This window comes from Capricornis sumatraensis, chromosome 4 (assembly GCF_032405125.1).
Source record: "Capricornis sumatraensis isolate serow.1 chromosome 4, serow.2, whole genome shotgun sequence".
NCBI lineage: Eukaryota > Metazoa > Chordata > Mammalia > Artiodactyla > Bovidae > Capricornis > Capricornis sumatraensis.
The window spans coordinates 70,396,455-70,416,919 of NC_091072.1; the positions used below are offsets into that span (position 1 = coordinate 70,396,455).

The window sequence follows — 20,465 nt, forward strand, 5'->3', positions numbered from 1 at the left end:
ACCTGTCAGGGCCCAGATTAAATCCCAACTCCTCCAAACTACCCTGTTCAATATCAAACATTATATATAACATGTATTCCTTGTTTCACTGTTAAGTGTATGTCTTATCTCCCCAACTACATCATAAGTTCCTTAATGACAGGAATTGCATCTGATACTTCTTCACATCCCTCACAATGCTCTAGCATAGTGATTCTCAAAGGGTGGTCACATTAGCATCACCTAAAAACTTATCAGACATACAAATTCTCAGGTCCTAACCCAGACCTTGGAGAAGAAAATGGCAACCCACTCCAGTATTCTTGCCTGGAGAACTCCATGGAAAGCGGAACCTGGCAGACTACAGCTATGGGGGTCACAGAGAGTCGGACACGACTGAGCGACTAACACACACACCCCAGACCTACTAAATCCAAAGCAGGGGTAGGGTCCAGCACTCTGTTTTAACAAGCCCTTCAGGTTAACTTCAATGCTCTCTCAGGTTTGAGAATCACCGCTTAAGTACAATGATTCTTAAGGGTACTTAAGAAAGATCAATCCCTGTCTCCTGAGATTCAGGATTGGTAGGTCTACAGTGGGGTCTAGAAGTCTGAGTTGACAAGTACCCTAGGAGGTTTTGGTGCAAATGGTCCATTGGACACATGTTAAGAAACACCGATCTAGACCACCTCTTGGACACAGTAGCCATTCAATAAATATGCTGACTTATTTGCTGAATTATTAAGACTAAATTAGGGGCTTCCCTGGGAGTCCTGTGGTTGAGAATCCACTTTGCGGTGCACAGGACACCCGTTCGATCCCTGATCCAGATTCCGTGTGATGCAAGGCGACTAAGCCCATGCACCACAACTCCTGAGCCCAGGGGCCCAGAACCAGTGCTCCACAGCAAGAAAAGTCCCTGAGACGCAGAGCCTGAGCACCGCAACTAGAGCAAGTAGTAGCCCCCACTTGCCACAGCTAGAAAAGCCCACACGCAGCAGCAAAGAACTAGTGCTGCCAAAAAGCAAAATCTATTTTATTTAAAAAAATAATACAACAAATGTCATGAAAAAAGACTAAACTGGGAAACAGGTCCCATGAAGAAGAATGAAATTAACTGAGATGAGGGAAAATTAATGACAGACTTTAAATCTTAGAAGACTAGATAAATTTTAGCACTAAAATATTCTTGCCATTCCAAGTTAGGCCTTATCAAGAAAATCAGCTCCCTTTCAAGTTTCTTTCAAGGCAAAAAGCAGAACGTCCTCAGAAAATTCTAAATCAAACAGAATTGTCTTCATATCTACCTCCTTCCCAAAACCTTTTCAAAGAAACAAGAAGATGGAATAAAATTTCAAATATCTCTAAGGTAGGCTTTGCATTTTCAGAATATAGAAGCTGCCTTCCAGTTTATTTACTGCAATTGAGTCCCTAGAAGGCTATGGGCCTAGTGGAAGGTGATAGTGGCCCCAGATATCTGAATCACTTGCTGTTACCAAAGAAACGCAATTTCTCTAAAGAGATCCACGAGGTTTCTATTGGTCTTTCACCTTGATGGAGGAGAATAAAGGGCAGGCAGAAAGACACCAATACCTAGGGAGCTGAACAGCAATATAACAGCAGCAGCCTCCCTATAGGTTAATATAGTCCCTATTGGATCTTTCTCACTTGCATTTCTTTCTCTTTTTTTATTTATTTTGGCTGCGCTGGGTCTTCACTGCTGTGCGCAGGCTTTCCCTAGTTGCAGCGAGAGGAGGCTACTCTTCATTGCAGTGCACAGACTTCCCATTGCAGTGTCCTCTCTGGTTGCCAAATACAGGCTTTAGGTGTGTGGGCCTCAGTAGTTGTGACTTGGGCTTAGCTGCTCTGTGGCAGATGGGATCTTCCCAGACCAGGGATCCAATGGGTGTCCCCTGTATTGGGAGGCAGATTCTTGTCCATCGTACCTCCAGGGAAGTCCTCTCACTTGCATTTCTTGTCCTTATCCTAAAAATGTTACTGAAGACACTCCATGCCAAGCCAATCTTGTATTCTGCTGTCCCCTAGTATGTCCTAAATTAATGGAGACCAAGTTCTCAGTCCATTGTCAGTGTCCTATGTTTATTTTTCATTTCTGCCTTTCCCATTTATCTATGCTGTCCCCTCTTGCTAAACTGAATTCCTAGTCAGTCTTCTGGAGCTAACACAAACAATCCAAAGTCCAGCCCTTGTTGAACTCTTACAGCACTTGGTCTATATCACATATTTTACACCTAAATTAGTTTTCACCTTTTAATTGCCTATTTCATATTATGCTGCCACCTCGGCTAGAGCCTGGAAACACTTACTTGCCTGTACTTGACATATGGGAAAAGTCTACATTGTGGCATCAGACAGAAATCTGAGCTCAAAGTAACTGAGTACAGTGGACCCCAGGTTCTGGAGCCAGGTAATTTGAGTTCACATCCCAGCTCTATCGCTTAGCAGCTCTGGTCTGGGTTCTCTGAGTGCAAAATGGAGATGATATGGATAATAGTTCCTACTTCTTGGGCGTATTGTGTGTATTAAGCAAGTTACCGCATGTAAAGTGATGACTCGGTTATTTACTACATATCAGGTCCTTCAAGTGCTTGACAAGCATTACATAAAATAATATTAATAATGATACTCAAACACTGGTTTTGTAACTTTAGGCTATCCGTCACCACTGAGTTGGTTTCCTAATCTTTACAATGGCAGCAGCCCCTCATACACAGGTAATTGTACGATATGGCATACTTATATATTTGGCTCAAAACCTGGATTAGAAAGACCAAATATAATTTTTTTAACATGTAGTGAGCTTATGTTGCTGTCTGCAGAATTCTATTTTGCACCCCATAAAGAAAAAGGCCAGGTTTAAATGTGAGACTAATCGTCCCAACAGGTAATCTTTAATGCAACTCACTAGAAACATTATGTGGCAGTTTCTGCTGGAAACTGGTGGCACACTCTGAAGGGTTGTTTAATTACCCCAGAGCAGAGCCTAGTAACCCTGGCTACAAATCAGAATCCCCCATGGAACTCTTTTAAAGCCACAGTTAGCCAGATCCCATCCATGAAGATTCCAATCCAATAGTTCTGGGGTGGGGTCAAAAGCTCTGTCACTTTAAAACCACTCAGTGGTTCTCATGCACACACTACTGGGATGGAGAATCACTTCTCAAGATTTAACTATGACATCAAAAACTTTGAAACCTCTGAGAAGCCACAGAACATGCAGTGGGAGAAGAGGAATTGGGTAGCTTGAACAGAAAGTTGCTTCACATCACCTGACTGAAGGGTACTGTGCTTTCCCTCTTGTCAAACTTCAGCTATTTGCCTTGTTTTGCCTTACAGAAGGGTTTTCCTCTTCAAGTCACGCTGTCCTTTGAATTTTTGAGAGACACTGTTTCAAGAATAAGGTAGGTCTAAAGAGCCTTTAGACTACGTTTAAGTGCAAGCTAGCATCAAGATTGGAATATGTTTGCTGAGTCTGACATGTATTAAACCAAATGGCCTCCATTATAGTGTTGGTCTCTCTCTGTGGGATATTCAGCTATCAATAATTAGGTGAGCGATAAATGGCAACCCACTCCAGTATTCTTGCCTGGAGAATCCCATGGACAGAGGAGCCTGGTAGGCTCCAGTCCATGGGGTTGCAAAGAGCTGGACACGACTGAGCAACTTCACTTTCCTTTCCTTTCCCAGGTCACCAATTCTCCAGGCCCATTCTGAAGCACTCTTTGTTTATTAAGACCAGTCTTATCAATCCAGTCAAACTTCAAACTTTTCTAGGCTGCTAAAAATAAAGGTTTGACAGGGCCTCTGTATCAGCCTCGAGGGGTGGGATGGGGAGGGAGATGGAGGGAGGTTCAAAAGGGAGGGGATATATATATACCTATGGCTAAGTCATGTTGAGGTTTGACAGAAAACAACAAAATTCTGTAAAGAAGTTATCCTTCTATTAAAAGTAAACTAATTTAAAACATAAGGGTTTGGGGTTATCTGACAACTACATTTAAGTATTAAAGCTCCTTTTCCATATTCTTTAAGAATCTAAAGACAGTTATATAATATTGGACTATATATACTGCAGCCTTTACACTCAGGGAGCCAATTCACCTCACAATTAGTTTTCATGGCTCTAATATAATCATTAATATGCATTGTAAGCTTTAAAAAAAAAAAAAAAAAACACTTGCCTTGGGTTCCTGAAAGGTACCTGAGTTTAAATCCCTAGACTTAATCACCTAAATGCCCTCAGGAAAATCTGACATTTAACAGTCTAGCTCCGTGCTCTTTGTCTATGCCCCTAGGCATAATGCAAAGTAGAAATGAAATGGGCTATTCTAGGCACTTTTCTATCCCTACTGCTTATACCAGTCTGCCTTGATCTTTCTCCGCACCAGCCTCCCCAATCAGACTATGCTGTTTCTGCTTTGCAGAAATCTCAGCTGTAGCTGTTGCCTGGAAACTTGGGAGTCCTTGAAGTGCATGTCTGAGTTGCTAAAGGCAGCTAGCCATAAGGGAAAGCAGGCCTCCTATTGGCAGTAAAATGCACCAGATTTGAGACAGTGTATTCTTAGTTCGCTTCTAGGAGTCTTCATGTGTTAATACCTACGACTTTAGAGATTTCAGACTGGCGTTCTCATATAAAGTAGCCTGAACCTAAACATAGTAATGTTCTTTCTTCCAAATCCTGCTCCCCAAAAGTGGTTAGGCTGGCCTATCTGACAAGTAGTATCTATGTCTGGAAAAGAGCTTCATTCAGACAGATTTGGTGGAGAGATGGAAAAGAGCAGTGTTGAACAGTAAAGGAATCAGCTGCCCCAGCCGTGCTTTCTCCAGGACTTTCTAGCTCACGGTGTTAAACTTCATTTTATCCAATACTGTGAGTTTTCTAAGAATCCTGCCAGTGTATTTAATACTCTATTGAAAGGTAAAAAGAAAAACTATTTAAAACAAGTTATATAATATATATACAAATATTAATTTTTGGCCTTTCAAGGCATATAAGAAGTGAATTTGTCCTGTAATCCTGTTATCTAACTAGCTAGGCTATGGCTTATGTTATCCAAAACTGTCATAGGTAAGACTTGAGATACTCATATCTTTTGCTGCTGCTAAGTCGCTTCAGTCGTGTCCGACTCTGTGACCCCATAGATGGCAGCCCACCAGGCTCCCCTGTCCCTGGGATTCTCCAGGCAAGAATACTGGAGTGGGTTGCCATTTCCTTCTCCAATGCATGAAAGTGAAAGTGAAGTCGTGTCCAACTCCTAGCGATCCCATGGACTGCAGCCTACCAGGCTCCTCCATCCACGGGACCTTCCTGGCAAGAGTACTGGAGTGGGTTGCCATTGCCTTCTCCGTCCAGTTGCCAACTCAGCTCTTTTACACCAGCTCTCTTACACTCATATCTTTTACACCACTCTTTTTCTGAGAACAGAAAATAGACTTCTGTCAAGATTACCTGGTCTTAAATGTCAATATTTTCTTTACCAACCCATGCTTCCTGCTATTTAGGCCTCATGGAGTCAGAAGCCTTGAAAGTATGTCCTTATGACCCAAACCACAGGATGTCAGCCAGCAGGTTACAGTGCCACCTTGCATCATGCAGAAAGGTAAGTTTCCCTGATAACTGTTAAGTCAATGCAGGGAGAAAAATAAACTCAGAATATAAAAGATTAAAGACTTTTTTTTTTTAAAGAACAAACTTACCTGAAAGTTCTTAATGTTGGAACATGATACATCTTCAGCATTTCCAGAAAGGAATGGAGGGTGGAATTCAGGCAAAACCTTAATGCCATTTAATAAGAACTTCTTCCTTTTAGAAAAATCCAAAGATAGCTAAAAAGATGGCTAACTGAAAATATAATGCTTGTCATGTGGTTCCAACCAAAAGGCTCAAAGAACATGAGGCTAACTGTGTCAATAGGACTGCTACAGATAATGTTAAGTTTTCTATTTGGAGTGGAGTTTTCTATTTTCTAAGTGGAGGCGGAGTTGAGTTCTATTATCCTCCCCCCAACCCTCCATACTTCATAGCTATGGAAACCTTAGCCAAATGAACAATGAAAAACAAAAGTTTCCACTCTGCTTCTGTAACTTCTGTTTGCTATATTTCAGACAGCCTTTTAAACTTTCAAAGGTTATTATTTCTCCAAGTTTGGAACCAAATGAAAAATTTCTAAAGTTGCCAATCAGATTCCTGACCCTGATGTCTGGAAAACAGTAAGCAAGGTGAGACAGTGAGCACAAAGTGACAGCTTGGTCTCTAAGTCCTCTGTAGCCAATAAGTACAGCAGCCTTGCAGTAATTAAGTCTTATTACTCCTCCCACAAAATCCTTCACCAAAGCAATCAAAAGAGTAAATTTGAGACTTTCATCTGTCTCTAGAGAGGCAACCCAATAAAAAGGAGTCTAATTAAATCTAATAATTAGATTCACATACAGGAATTAACAGATTCTTATCTTACCAATACCAAGTCACTTTCCATAGAAAAAAATTACTGGCAAAAACTGAAACTTGCAATCTAAAAGATTAGGATTTATGCTATCTTAAAGGATATCTTTTCTCTAAGATGCAGCATGTTATATTGGAGAACTCACTAGGTTTTCAAGTCAGACCTAGGTTCAACTATCTGCTCTGGCCTTAAGGAAAGTTGCTGCTCAAACACATCTTCCTCATCTATAAAAGGAATATCTACCTCATAAGGTATAATGTGTGCTTGCTCAGTCGCTTCAGTCGTGTCCGACTCTTGGACTGCAGCCCACCAAGCTCCTCTATCCATGGAATTCTCCAGTATTCTCAAGAATACTGGAGTGGGCTGCTATGCTCTCCTCCTAGGGATCTTCCTGACCCAGGGATCAAACCCACATCTCCTGCGTCTTCTGCATTGAAGGTGAATTCTTTACCACTAGCGCCACCTGGGAAGCGCCCCTAAGGTACAATAGACTAATATTAAATAAAGATGTGTTATTAAATAAATTAAATTAAGATGTGTGTTAGAGCAATGCAAGCCTTTTTAAAAGAAAGTCCAAACAGTGTTAATGTCATGATTTAACACAACAGAAATTTCCTTATGTACAATCAAGTGCAAGTATTCAGTAGGAGTGGTGATTCAAGAACACAGGCTCTTCATCTTTTAACTGTCACCTTTCACACCTGGCTTCCCAAGCTGCCACAAAAAGAGAACAGAGAAGTACAGCTGCCTCTTAACCACCTCAGTCCAGAAGAGACTATTTCTATTCACATCCCATTGGCAAAAACAAGTCACATGACCAGACCTATGTCAGGGAGGTAGCAATGTAGTCTCTAGTCTTCCAGCAACAACTGTGGAAGGGAGACTCAAATCTCCTGCCAGTTAGCCTTCTCTGCAATGACATAAAAATGCTTGGTGCTTACTTGTGTTACTTCTTCCTGCTTTCCTTCTTTCTAGATAACGCACATCATTCTTCTTCATTTGTCCTTAAGACATTTACTCCAAAAATGCTGGTTTGTGAAAGGTAAGATAAATCATCTATCTTATAGAAGCTATTGAAATAAAGAATAGAATATCTCTATTCTAATAGAATATCTTCGAGTGAGATGGCCACTAGATCATGGCAGATGCCTAAGCTTCAATTACAAATTTTAAAAGAGCTGTAGTCATGGGCTCTGAGTACTTCCATTCCTTTCCTAAGGCTCCAGTTCAGTTCAGTTGCTCAGTTGTGTCCAACTCTTTGCAACCCCATGGACTGCAGCATACCAGGCTTCCCTGCCCATCACCAACTCCCGGAGCCTACTCAAACTCATGTCCATTGAGTTGGTGTTGCCATCCAACCATCTCATCCTCTGACATCCCCTTCTACTCCCACCTTCAATCTTTCCCAGCATCAGGGTCTTTTCCAATAAGTCAGTTCTTCACATCAGGTGGCCAAAGTATTGGAGTTTCAGCTTCAGCATCAGTCCTTCCAATGAATATTCAGGACTGATTTCCTTTAGGATGGACTGCTTGGATCTCCTTGTAGTCCAAGGGACTCTCAAGAGTCTTCACCAACACCACAGTTCAAAAGCATCAATTCTTTGACACTCAGCTTTCTTTATAGTCCAACTCTCACATCCATACACGACTATTGGAAAAACTTAGCTTTGACTAAGATGGACTTTTTTGGCAAAGCAACATCTCTGCTTTTCAATATGCTGTCTAGGTTGGTCATAGCTTTTCTTCCAAGGAGCAAGCGTCTTTTAATTTCATGGCTGCAGTCACCATCTGCAGTGATTTTAGAGCCCAAAATATAAAGTCTGTCACTGTTTCCACTGTTTCTCCATCTATTTGCCATGAAATGATGGGACCAGATGCCATGATCTTAGTTTTCTGAATGTTGAGTTTTAAGCCAACTTTTTCACTCTCTTCTTTCACTTTTTAAGAGGCTCTTTAGTTCTTCATTTTCTGCCATAAGGGTAGTGACATCTGCATATCTGAGGTTGTCGATATTTCTCCCAGCAGTCTTGATTCCAGCTTGTGCTTCATCCAACCCAGCATTTTGCATGATGTTCTCTGCATAGAAGTTAAATAAGCAGGGTGACAATATACAACCTTGATGTACTCCTTTCCCGATTTGGAACCAGTCTGTTGTTCCATGTCCAGTTCTAACTGTTGCTTCCTGACCTGCATATAGGTTTCTCAAGAGGCAGGTCAGGTGGTCTGGTATCCCCATCTCTTTAGGAATTTTCCACAGTTTGTTGTGATCCACACAGTCGAAGGCTTTGGCGTAGTCAATATAGCTGAAGTAGATGTTTTTCTGTAACTCTCCTGCTTCCAGCGGATGTTGGGAATATGATCTCTGGTTCCTCTGCCTTTTCTAAATCCAGCTTGAACATCTGGAAGATCACGGTTCACGTACTGTTGAAGCCTGACTTGGAGAATTTTGAACGTTACTTTCCTAAAGCTCCACTTAGGACTTTAATCCATCAAGGACTTGATTACACAAGGTTCTCAATTCTGTGTAAGATTTTCGAGGTATGAAAAATCAATTCCTAAAGCTATGAAGGGGAAGGAACTAGCATGCTATACATGAACCAGAGAAGGACCCCCAGCCACACAAACTCAAAGGGCACAGCCCAGAGTTAGACGAGCTATCAATGGCGTTACTCACTAGATACACATGGGGAAGGGAAGGTGGAAAGGAGTTATGTAAAACAGAAACTAACACAAAACCAGTAATTCCTACCCTCATGGATAGTAGTATCAACTATTTTTGTTAAAGTAACTTTAATCTCCTAGAACTGGTTATTTAGACTAATTCTCTAGTTCTAATTTCCGGCTAACTTTCCTCTTTTGGTCATATTCTACAATGACTCAAGAAACATAAAAAAGGAGACTGGATGATAAACATCCTAACAACCATAAGTCTTGGAGAAAACATAGAGTTACTTTTTTAACATCATAGTTCTAACATACATTAACACAGTTTTAACTAGTGGACTTCCCTGGTGGCTCACCGGCAAAGAATCTGCCTGCAACGGAGAAACAAGGAGACGGGGGTTCACCCCCTGGGTCAGGAAAATCCCCTGAAGGAGGAAATGGCAACTCACTCCAGTATTCTTGCCAGGGAAATCCCATGGACAGGGAGTCTGGTGGGCTACAGCCCATGTGATCTCAAAAGAGTCAGACATGACTGATCAACTAAACAACAACAATAAAATTTGTAATTAATATTACTAACGTTATATTCTAAATCTTCAAAGATTCTTAGACAAGCTTTTCTTCTTTAAGAATAAACAAACCAGGGACTTCCCAGGAAGTTTAGTGGTTAAGACTCTGAGCTTCCACTGCAGTGAGCATGGGTTTGATCCCTGGTCAGGAACTAGGATGCCCGCGTGCCTCGCAGCACAGCCATAAAAAAAGAAAAAAAGTGTTTTCTCTTCAAAATCCTCCTCCCCTAGCAAAAGTTCTAATGGCTTTAAATCAGACTTTGTTGAAAGAGCTGTCTAGAACTCTATTTGAAATGCTATTAACACACATCAAGCTTAGATCTTCCATAAAAACACTTGTTATCAAACTGACACTATCTCAGTGCTTTCCTTCTACCCTTAGGTCAGAAAAACCGATGGAGAAGTTATAGATTAAAAGAGACAGCAGATGGAAGATTTATTAAGTTGTTTTTTGTTTAAACTTTGGAGAAATCTTAACAGTCAGGTTAGGTAACAACTCTTGCTGGCATTGCTGGCATCTTAATATGATTTTAAGATGCCATGACTGAGCAACTGAACTGAACTAACATGTATTTGTTTATTTAAATAAAGAGTATTTTTTCCTATGACAAGCTTCATTTGGTTTTTTATTCTTCCTTGTTTTTATATCCTCATTTTTCAACCAAAGGGCTGGACGGCTGATTTGCCTACTTCTCTTTGTAGGGGAACTACAGTCACCATGTGGTCCATAATGCTATTACATAGTTAGATTCTTTATCCCCACCTTTTTCTCCTAACTCCAAATCATTAACTATATGACCATCATAGCAACTCTCTTCAATCATTTCTCCATATAAATCTTCCATACTTAAAGGATAGTTTTCATGACAAGCTGAGTTTGGAACTTGCCTCCAAAGCTACCTTTCTAACTCTGAAGAAGTCAGTTCACTCCCATGTTAAATCTGTTTTATTCTTTCTTACTCTGTTATTGGAGAAGGCAATGGCACCCCACTCCAGTACTCTTGCCTGGAAAATCCCATGGACGGAGGAGCCTGGTAGGCTGCAGTCCATGGGGTTGCTAAGAGTGGGACACTACTGAGCGACTTCACTTTCACTTTTCACTTTCATGCATTGGAGAAGGAAATGGCAACCCACTCCAGTGTTCTTGCCTGGAGAATCCCAGGGACGGGGGAGCCTGGTGGGCTGCCATCTATGGGGTCGCACAGAGTCCAACACGACTGAAGCAACTTAACAGCAGCAGTAGCACTCTGTTAAATTCAAACTGTAACTCCCTGGACCTCCCTGGTGGCCCAGTGATTAAGAATCTACCTGTCAATGCAGGGCATGCAGGTTCAATACCCCCATCTGGGAAGATCCCACATGTCTCAGGGCAACTAAGCGCATGTGCCACAACTACTGAGCCTGCACACCCTGGGGCCTATGCTCCACAATAAGAGAAGGCATCGCAATGAGAAGCCTATGCACCACAATGAAGAATAGCCCCTACTCAGCACAACTAGAGAAAGCCCACGTGCAGCAATGAAGACCCAGCACAGCCAAAAAGTAATAAAATCAAAAAATTAAAATGTCACCCCTTGCCCTTCCAGCATTCAAATCCCTGTTCTAGCTTTTTTTAAGTCCAATTCTTAATCCTCATCTCATTTAAACCTTCCCTGTCTCCTACCTCAACCAAACCACACCTTCACGAAGGAAGGCAGAATCACATTCTGGCTATACCACTAGTCTAGGGCTGTTGCATTTAGGAGATACTCAAATACTTGGTGCTTTGCTGTTGTTCAGTTGCCCAGTCGTGTCTGACACTCCGTGATTCCATGGACTGCAGGACACCAGGCCTCCCTTGTGTATCCCTCACCATCTCCCAAAGTTTGCCCAAGTTTATGTCCATTGCTTTGGTGATGCCATCCAGCCATCTCATCCTCTGACACCCTCTTCTTCTGCCCTCAATCTTTCTCAGCATCAGGGACTTTTCCAATGAGTCAGCTGTTCTCACTGGATGACGAAAATATTGGAGTTTCAGTTTCAGCATCAGTCCTTCCAACAAGTATGAAGGGTTGATTTCCCTTAAGATTGACTAGTTTAATCTCCTTGCTGTCCAAAGGACTCTCAGGAGTCTTCTCCAGCACCACAGTTCGAAGGCATCAATTCTTCGGCACTCCACCTTCTTTACAGTCCAGGTACGTGAATGCTAGTAAGACCATAGCCCTGACCATACGTACCTTTGTCAGTAGAGTAATGTCTCTGCTTTTCAAGACACTGTCTAGGTTTGCCACAGCTTTCCTGCCAAGAAGCAAATGTCTTCTGATTTCATGGCTGCAGTCACTTTATCCACAGTGATTTTGGAGCCCTTCAGTTTATAGCCCTTCACTTGGTGCTTAAGCTGAACCAACACCCAATTTAAAACAGGCCAGAATTAGTTCCTCTTAAGATGTAATTTTTATTGCAGCCAGCTAATCCTTTTAAAACAATGAGTTTGGGATTTTGCTAGTTTACTGACTAGTTCAGGTAAATTTAGACTTTCAATTAAAAGAAGTTTTAGTCAAATGAGTATTTTATGCCCTTAGGAGTCTTATCCCTACATAAGTATTTTCTAGATCTTTTTCAAATGATCTCTTTTTTTCTTCAGTTAAAATAGGAGGACAAGTAGACACTTTTAGCATTTAGCACATTCCAGTATATTTTGTACAAAGTGAAGGGGTTGGGGGGGCTACTGACTTTCTCCCTGAGCTTTATACAATATAAACAAGATTTACTTTAGTCTCTTGACTAAGACCTTACATGTTTTGAATTTTTAAAATTATATTTTGGTATATTAACACCAGACCATATAAAAACAAAAGACTGTTCCCCCAGGAAAATGGCCTTGAAAGATAAAACTGTTTTCCTTTACCATATTCTAGGTATATGAAATCTTCCCTAAATGACCATGCAGTCTTAAATGCTTGTTGTTGTTTAGTCGCTCAGTCATGTCCAACTCTTTGCAATCCCATGGACTGCAGCACGCCAGGCTTCCCTGTCCTTCACCATGTCCCGGAGCTTGCTCGAACTCATGTGCATTGAGTCAGAGATGCCATCCACCCATCTTGTCCTCTGCTGTCCCCTTCTCCTCCTGCCTTCAATCTTTCCCAGCATCAGGGTCTTTTCTGAGTTGGCTCTTCACATCAGGTGGTCTCAACTGGGGGACCACATAATTTTTCCTCCAAAATAGTATACTCTTGAAATTAAAAGAGAGAACAATAACTCTCCTGAGATAACAAGCAGACAAATCAAGTCGACTGCACTAGCCTAAAAGGATAAAACATCACTCACTAGGCAGTTGTGTCATTCAAAACTTGGGTGCCAGATCTACTCAAATCTCACTTTAAGAAGTTTGAGCCACCAGGAAGAAGGCACAACATAAGTTAATAAATACATCACTTGTCTGGCTTCTAACATAACATTTGGTCAAACCTTCAAAAAGACCAAACTAAACTGAGAAAAAATACTTTTTAAAAAAGCAAAGTTTTAAAAATAATTGCCTCAAAGCTTGCCCAGATTCCCCGAAGCCTTAACTATTCTCTCAAGTTCCCCTAACAGGTGGCCTACATCTCCATTTAACCTTCTTTCATTCTGGTTTATTACTATTAAGCTATAATATGCTTTCGGAGAGGAATGATCTGACTATGCACTAGTCGCATGCCCACACAAAATCAAAGGTGATGAATGTGGAGAATCCATACTTTATACGCATGGTAGAATAAAGAGATTCAATACTCTGGGCCAAATATTTATACTGAATAAATCAACTTTTCAAAAAACTTGGTAATCAGGTTCACTCATCTTCACAGAAAAGTCCCATCAAGGCAATTTAAATTATGTTTAAGTAACAGCAATAAGACTTTCTGGCTATAAAGTTTCTTCCCTAAAATCTGGTTTTAGGGTTTCTATGCTTACATTCACAGCATGAACTATGGGGAAAAAACTGTTAAGGCCCATTACTCATGTCCTAGATAAGTACCGAAACATATCTCCTTGGTTCCACATCTTTATTCTTTTGTTGGCCCATATTTTGTGGGCCTTTTTGTTCAGAATTTGCAAGCAGCTGTGATATAAAAGAGGAAAAGAAAAAATCTCAAACATTTTAGTCTCTTCTTCCCACGTAGTCTCTTACCAGATAGATGATGTCAGGTGCTGCAGGCCCTGACAAAGTAAACCTGTGCTCTCAAGTCAAATAATCAAGTATCTACTAAGTTTGGGACACTGTGTTAGGAATTACAGTGGCCAGGAGGGAACAAGGTTGACAACTATAGTTAATATATGGCAACAGTTCTCAGTCTTCAAAATCAAAATCACTTGGAGGGCTTTCCTTTTTATTTATTTACTTTTAATTGGAGGATAATTGCTTCACAATTACCCTTGTGTTAGGCTCTGCCATGCTGCTGCTGCTCAGCCAAGTCTTGACTCTTTGTGACCCCATGGACTGGGGCCTGCTAGGCTCTTCTGTCCATGGAATCTTTCAAGCAAGAATACTGGAGTGAGTTGCCATTTCCTTCTTCAGGGATCTTCCTGACCCAGGCCATCTCCTGCACTAACAGGTGGATTCTTTACCACTGTGATGTATGGGGAGCCATGCATAGACAATAATCAGCCATAAGTATACATATGTCCCCTCCCTCTCGAACCTCCCTCCTACCTCCCACTTGGAGGGCTTATTAAAACAAAGATTGTAGGGCATCTCACCCCTAAGCTTCTGATTCAGTAAGTAGGTCTGTAGCAAGGCCCAAGAATTTGTGGTTTTCTCAAGTTCCTAAGTGACGCTAATCATGCTGGTCTGGAGGCCACACTCTGAGAACAACTGGTATGACACAGCTTAAGTGCTGGTAGGAAAGGAGGGTATAAGAAAACATTAGCACTTAATACCAGGCAGAGGTTAGGAGAAGGCTTCAAAAAGAAAATGAAGGTTTAAACATTGGACATTCCTTAAAATAACATCAATAGAATAGTAGAATTGGCATTATAGAACTGTTCCACTCAAGACTAGCCCTTTACGTAATTTTTAGAAGGCGAAATTTCTTCAGCATAATTCTGGCATTCTACCATCTTTTCAACAATCTTTTCTTTTAAGAGGTTTCCATATTCTTACCTACCTATTCATACACAGTAACAAATTCATTGCCAAAAGCAATGCTAACAATGGTTTGCAAACTTTGACTTACAATTTACATCTCAGATGCCAGCATCAGAAAAGGCATAACGGGCTACTGTTGCTGAAAGAAAAAAGTGAAATTGCTCAGTCGTGTCCCACTCTTTGAGACCCCATGGACTGTACCCTGCCAAGCTCCTCCATCCATGGAATTTCCAGGCAAGGATACTGGAGTGGATTGCCATTTCCTTCTCCAGGGGATCTTCTTGAACCAGAGATCAAACCTAGGTCTCCTGCACTGCAGGCAGACTCTACCATCTGAACCATCACGGAGCATTCTTTCTGAGTCCTAGAAAAAGAAATTATTTAGAAGTCAAAGGAAAAAAAAACAGAAAACAAACAGTTCAGTTCAGTTCAGTCGCTCAGTTGTGTCTGACTCTTTGCAAACCCATGAATCGCAGCACGTCAGGCCTCCCTGTCCATCACCAACTCCTGGAGTTCACCCAAACTCACGTCCATCGAGTCAGTGATGCCATCCAGCCATCTCATCCTGGGTCGTACCCTTCTCCTCCTGCCCCCAGTCTCTCCCAGCATCAGAGTCTTTTCCAATGAGTCAATTCTTCGCATGAGGTGGCCAAAGTACTGGAGCTTCAGCTTTAGCATCATTCCTTCCAAAGGAATCCCAGGGCTGATCTCCTTCAGAATGGACTGGTTGGATCTCCTTGCAGTCCAAGGGACTCTCAAGAGTCTTCTCCAACACCACAGTTCAAAAGCATCAATTCTTCGGTGCTCAGCTTTCTTCACAGTCCAACTCTCACATCCATACATGACCACAGGAAAAACCATAGCCTTGACTAGATGGACTTTTGTTGGCAAAGTAATGTCTCTGCTTTTGAATATGCTATCTAGGTTGGTCATAACTTTTATTCCAAGGAGTAAGCGTCTTTTAATTTCATGGCTGCAGTCACCATCTGCACTGATTTTGGAGCCCCAAAAAAATAAAGTCTGACACTCTTTCCACTGTTTCCCCATCTATTTCCCATGAAGTGATGGGACCGGATGCCATGATCTTCGTTTTCTGAATGTTGAGCTTTAAGCCAGCTTTTTCACTCTCCTCTTTCACTTTCATCAAGAGGCTTTTTAGTTCCTCCTCACTTTCTGCCATAAGGGTGATGTCATCTGCATATCTGAGGTTATTGATATTTCTCCTGGCAATCTTCATTCCAGCTTGTGTTGCTTCCAGTCCAGCATTTCTCATGATGTACTCTGCATAGAAGTTAAATAAGCAGGGTGACAATATACAGCCTTGACGTACTCCTTTTCCTATTTGGAACCAGTCTGTTGTTCCATGTCCAGTTCTAACTGTTGTTTCCCGACCTGCATACAGGTTTCTCAAGAGGCAGGTCAGGTGGTCTGGTATTCCCATCTCCTTCAGAATTTTCCACAGTTTATTGTGATCCACACAGTCAAAGGCTTTGGCATAGTCAATAAAGCAGAAATAGATGTTTTTCTGGAACTCTCTTGCTTTTTCCATGATCCAGAGGATGTTGGTAATTTGATCTCTGGTTCCTCTGCCTTTTCTAAAACCAGCTTGAACATCTGGAATTTCACGGTTCACATACTGCTGAAGCCTGGCTTGGAGGATTTTAAGCATTATTTTACTAGCGTGTGAGATGAGTGAAATCGTGCAGTAGTTTGAGCATTCTTTGGCATTGCCTTTCTTTGGGATTGGAATGAAAACTGACATTTTCCAGTCCTGTGGCCACTGCTGAGTTTTCCAAATATGCTGGCATATTGAGTGCAGCACTTTCACAGCATCATCTTTCAGGATTTGAAATAGCTCAGCTGGAATTCCATCACCTCCACTAGCTTTGTTCGTAGTGATGCTTACTAAGGCCCATTTGACTTCACATTCCAGGATGTCTGGCTCTAGGTGAATGATCACACCATTGTGATTATCTTGGTCTTGAAGATCTTTTTTGTACAGTTATTCTGTGTATTCTTGCCACCTCTTCTTAATATCTTCTGCTTCTGTTAGGTCCATACCACTTCTGTCCTTTATCGAGCCCATCTTTGCATGAAATGTTCCCTTGATATCTCTGATTTTCTTGAAGAGGTCTCTAGTCTTTCCCATTCTGTTCTTTTCCTCTATTTCTTTGCTTTGATCACTGAGGAAGTCTTTCTTATCTCTTCTTGCTATTCTTTGGAACTCTGCATTCAGATGCTTATATCTTTCCTTTTCTCCTTTGCTTTTCACTTCTCTTCTTTTCACAGCTATTTGTAAGTCCTCCCCAGACAGCCATTTTGCTTTTTTGCATTTCTTTTCCATGGGGATGGTCTTGATCCCTGTCTCCTGTACAATGTCGTGAACCTCATTCCATAGTTCATCAGATCTAGTCCTTTAAATCTATTTCTCACTTTCACTGTATAATCATCAGGGATTTGATTAAGGTCATACCTGAATGGTCTAGTGGTTTTCCCTACTTTCTTCAATTGATCTGAGCCACAGTCAGCTCCTGGTCTTGTTTTTGTTGACTGTATAGAGCGTCTCCATCTTTGGCTGCAAAGAATATAATCAATCTGATTTTGGTGTTGACCATCTGGTGATGTCCATGTGTAGAGTCTTCTCTTGTGTTGTTGGAAGAGGGTGTTTGCTATGACCAGTACATTTTCTTGGCAAAACTCTATTAGTCTTTGCCCTGCTTCATTCCGTATTCCAAGGCCAAATATGTCTTACTCCAGGTGTTTCTTGACTTCCTACTTTTGCATTCCAGTCCCCTATAATGAAAAGGACATCTTTTTTAGGTGTTAGTTCTAAAAGATCTTGTAGGTCTTCATAGAACCGTTCAACTTCAGCTTCTTCAGCGTTACTGGTTGGGGCATAGACTTGGATTACTGTGATATTGAATGGTTTGCCTTGGAAACGAACAGAGATCATTCTGTCGTTTTTGAGATTGCATCCAAATACTGCATTTCAGACTCTTTTGTTGACCATGATGGCTACTCCATTTCTTCTAAGGGATTCCTGCCCTCAGTAGTAGATATAATGGTCATCTGAGTTAAACTCACCCATTCCAGTCCATTTTAGTTCGCTGATTCCTAGAATGTCAACCTTCACTCTTGCTATCTCCTGTTTGACCACTTCCAATTTGCCTTGACTCATGGACCTAACATTTCAGGTTCAGAGAACAGACTACTCAGCAACTATTACAGCAATGTTGATTACACAATTATATAATATTTATGTATTAGGACACAGAATGAATTTAAAGACAAAAAAAGTCACAACTGGTTTTTCATTTATCCTGTATCATCCTGTGTTTGCAGAGAGGGGTGTTAGCTATTCTTTGCAAACTCTCATTAATGACTTTTTTAAACATAAATATATTTTCAATGGTTCCCTAGTGAGAACACCTCACCCTGTTACTTTGCCTGAAAAATTATAACCAGTCCCAACTTTTCACTCTCAACAGCAATACTTCCCAAAATCTACCCTCACTAATAATAACATCTATTATGTTCCCCCAGAGAGCTTTTCAAAATATTTTACAACTGCACTTCTTCAATAATTTTCCTATTATAAGTTATACACTTTACAACCAATCAGAAATCATTATTAGATGAGAGAAATAGGACTCAGTGGATAAAATCTAAGCCCAAAACAAAGAAATTTTAATGTTTTAGCTTTCTGATGGGCAAAAGTTTAAGTTTTATCAGGCTTTATGAAACACTGAAAATCTCTAAAGAATCTGAAGGAATAACTGAGACTCCAATCCTAAAAGCTGAGAAAAACTCATCTTCGAACAAAGTTGTTTTTTTTTTTTTTCAATCATTGGCATACAGATCTGTCTACTCATTAGTTCAGAGTCTTTAACTAATAAAACTCTAAAAATGTAATTTATAATTTAGGGTTAAATGCAAGCATATTCAGAGATAGAACCAGCATGGATCAGATTCAGTTTAGGGTATTAATCCCAGCTAGCCCTCAGAATGACCCTGTGTAAATGCCTTGGGCTTGCTCTCTTTTTTTTTTTCTTCCTTTTCAAATATATTCAACCTGGCTGGAAAATCAGTCTGAAAGAAAACTCAGCAGGGATCTCAGATAAAGCAGGAACTTTCTGGGTTGGAAAGAAATGGAAAAAAAGCATTTAAGAAGAGAAAGACGTGTGGTGCTTTTTTATTTTAGTATCTCCATCTCTGAAAGACATGTTTGGTTCTTTAGTTTGTTTAAAAGTTGGTGGGCTCATTCGCTAGTGCTAAATGGAACAGCTTTATCAGCTGAGGATCCTGTCACCTTGACAAGGTATTACTGAATGCAATGAAGTCTGACTTAGGATTCTGGTTTGGTACCCACTCCTCGTCCTCTCAAGCTCTTAGCTCTTCCTTCTCCAGAAATTTCAACCTGCAGGTATCTGAATGAAAAGAACAGATAGATCATAGTAACAGGGTCAACAATTTCACCAGATTACTGAAGTTTAAACCCTGAAAAATCACATTTCACTTTAAATCACATTGGCCCTGCTAATTCTGCATGAATGATTTGGTAAATCCAGAGGTTTAGGATTTTGTAGATTATTTAAGATATACCTAACAATCTGAAACTGATTTGCAAAACAACAGCTTTTCTAAAATTGTTTGTGCTGAACTTGTAATGAAGCTTTCATTCTCAGCAGTCATCTTTCAAGAAGCACTTTAACAGCTTGCCCCCTCCTTCACAGAAATCATCCAGGCCACCCAGGTGAAAGAATAGCTTTTGTAAATTCAAAACAGTGCCTACCTCAGTGGTTCTTAATCTGACTGCACATTAGAATCATCTGGGTAGCTTTTAAAACTCACCCTTTCTGATTAATTGGCCTGGGAAGGGGACGTGACATGATATGTTTTAAATCTCCTCAAATGGTTCTGAAGTGCAGACACAATTAAGAAGTCTTGGGCCTTGGTTCCACCAATACTTTTATTTTTAGGGTCTTAAAATGAACTAAAGGCTGTGAAGCATACTCTCTTCAGCTCAAGGAATGATCACTTAAAAAATTAAAAAAACAGGACTTCCCTGGAGGTCCAGTGGTTAAGACTTCCAACTTCAAATGCATGGGGCACAGGACCTAGCCCTGTCAGGGAACTAAGATACCGCAAAGCAAGCAGCATGGCCAAAAATAAAAATCCGATAATGGTTACATATTATTCATGTAAAAACGTCCCATGACCCTCTTCACTAAAGCCACAGTTAGTTCATGCTGTTAGACTAAGTTCTCCTAAATAACGTTTAGACTACATAAACCACTGAAATGGTCTAAAACCCCCAATATTTCAACACCCAAACTGACCATCCACTCTGCCTCCTCCTCTGAACAATACAAAAATGTGTCATATCAAGCCTTTTACTTCTTGCTTTAAAAAAAATATTATTACTAGATCTACCTGTAGTATCAATTCCTTCCCTTTTTTGTCTAAAAATGCCACAAGTCCCTTTTCTCAAACAAAGTTATCCCCGGGTCACTTTGGGCCCCAGTGTCTTTCCTCTAAAGAATTTACATTCTCGACCACTTTCTTAGCATCTGTTGTACTGCCATTTTTTCTTTCATCCACTCTGGGGCCTGTTTTCCTAGCAATTTGAACTCAAGAACCACCAATTACACTTTTTTTTTTCTTCTTGGTATCAGGGTTTCCAGA

General features: G+C 40.8%; 1 pseudogene; it reads left to right on the forward strand.

The window, feature by feature from the left end:
• The first annotated feature begins 5,507 nt into the window (after positions 1 to 5,507).
• Positions 5,508 to 13,270, forward strand: LOC138078583 (gametocyte-specific factor 1-like; annotated as a pseudogene).
• The last annotated feature ends 7,195 nt before the right edge of the window (positions 13,271 to 20,465 follow it).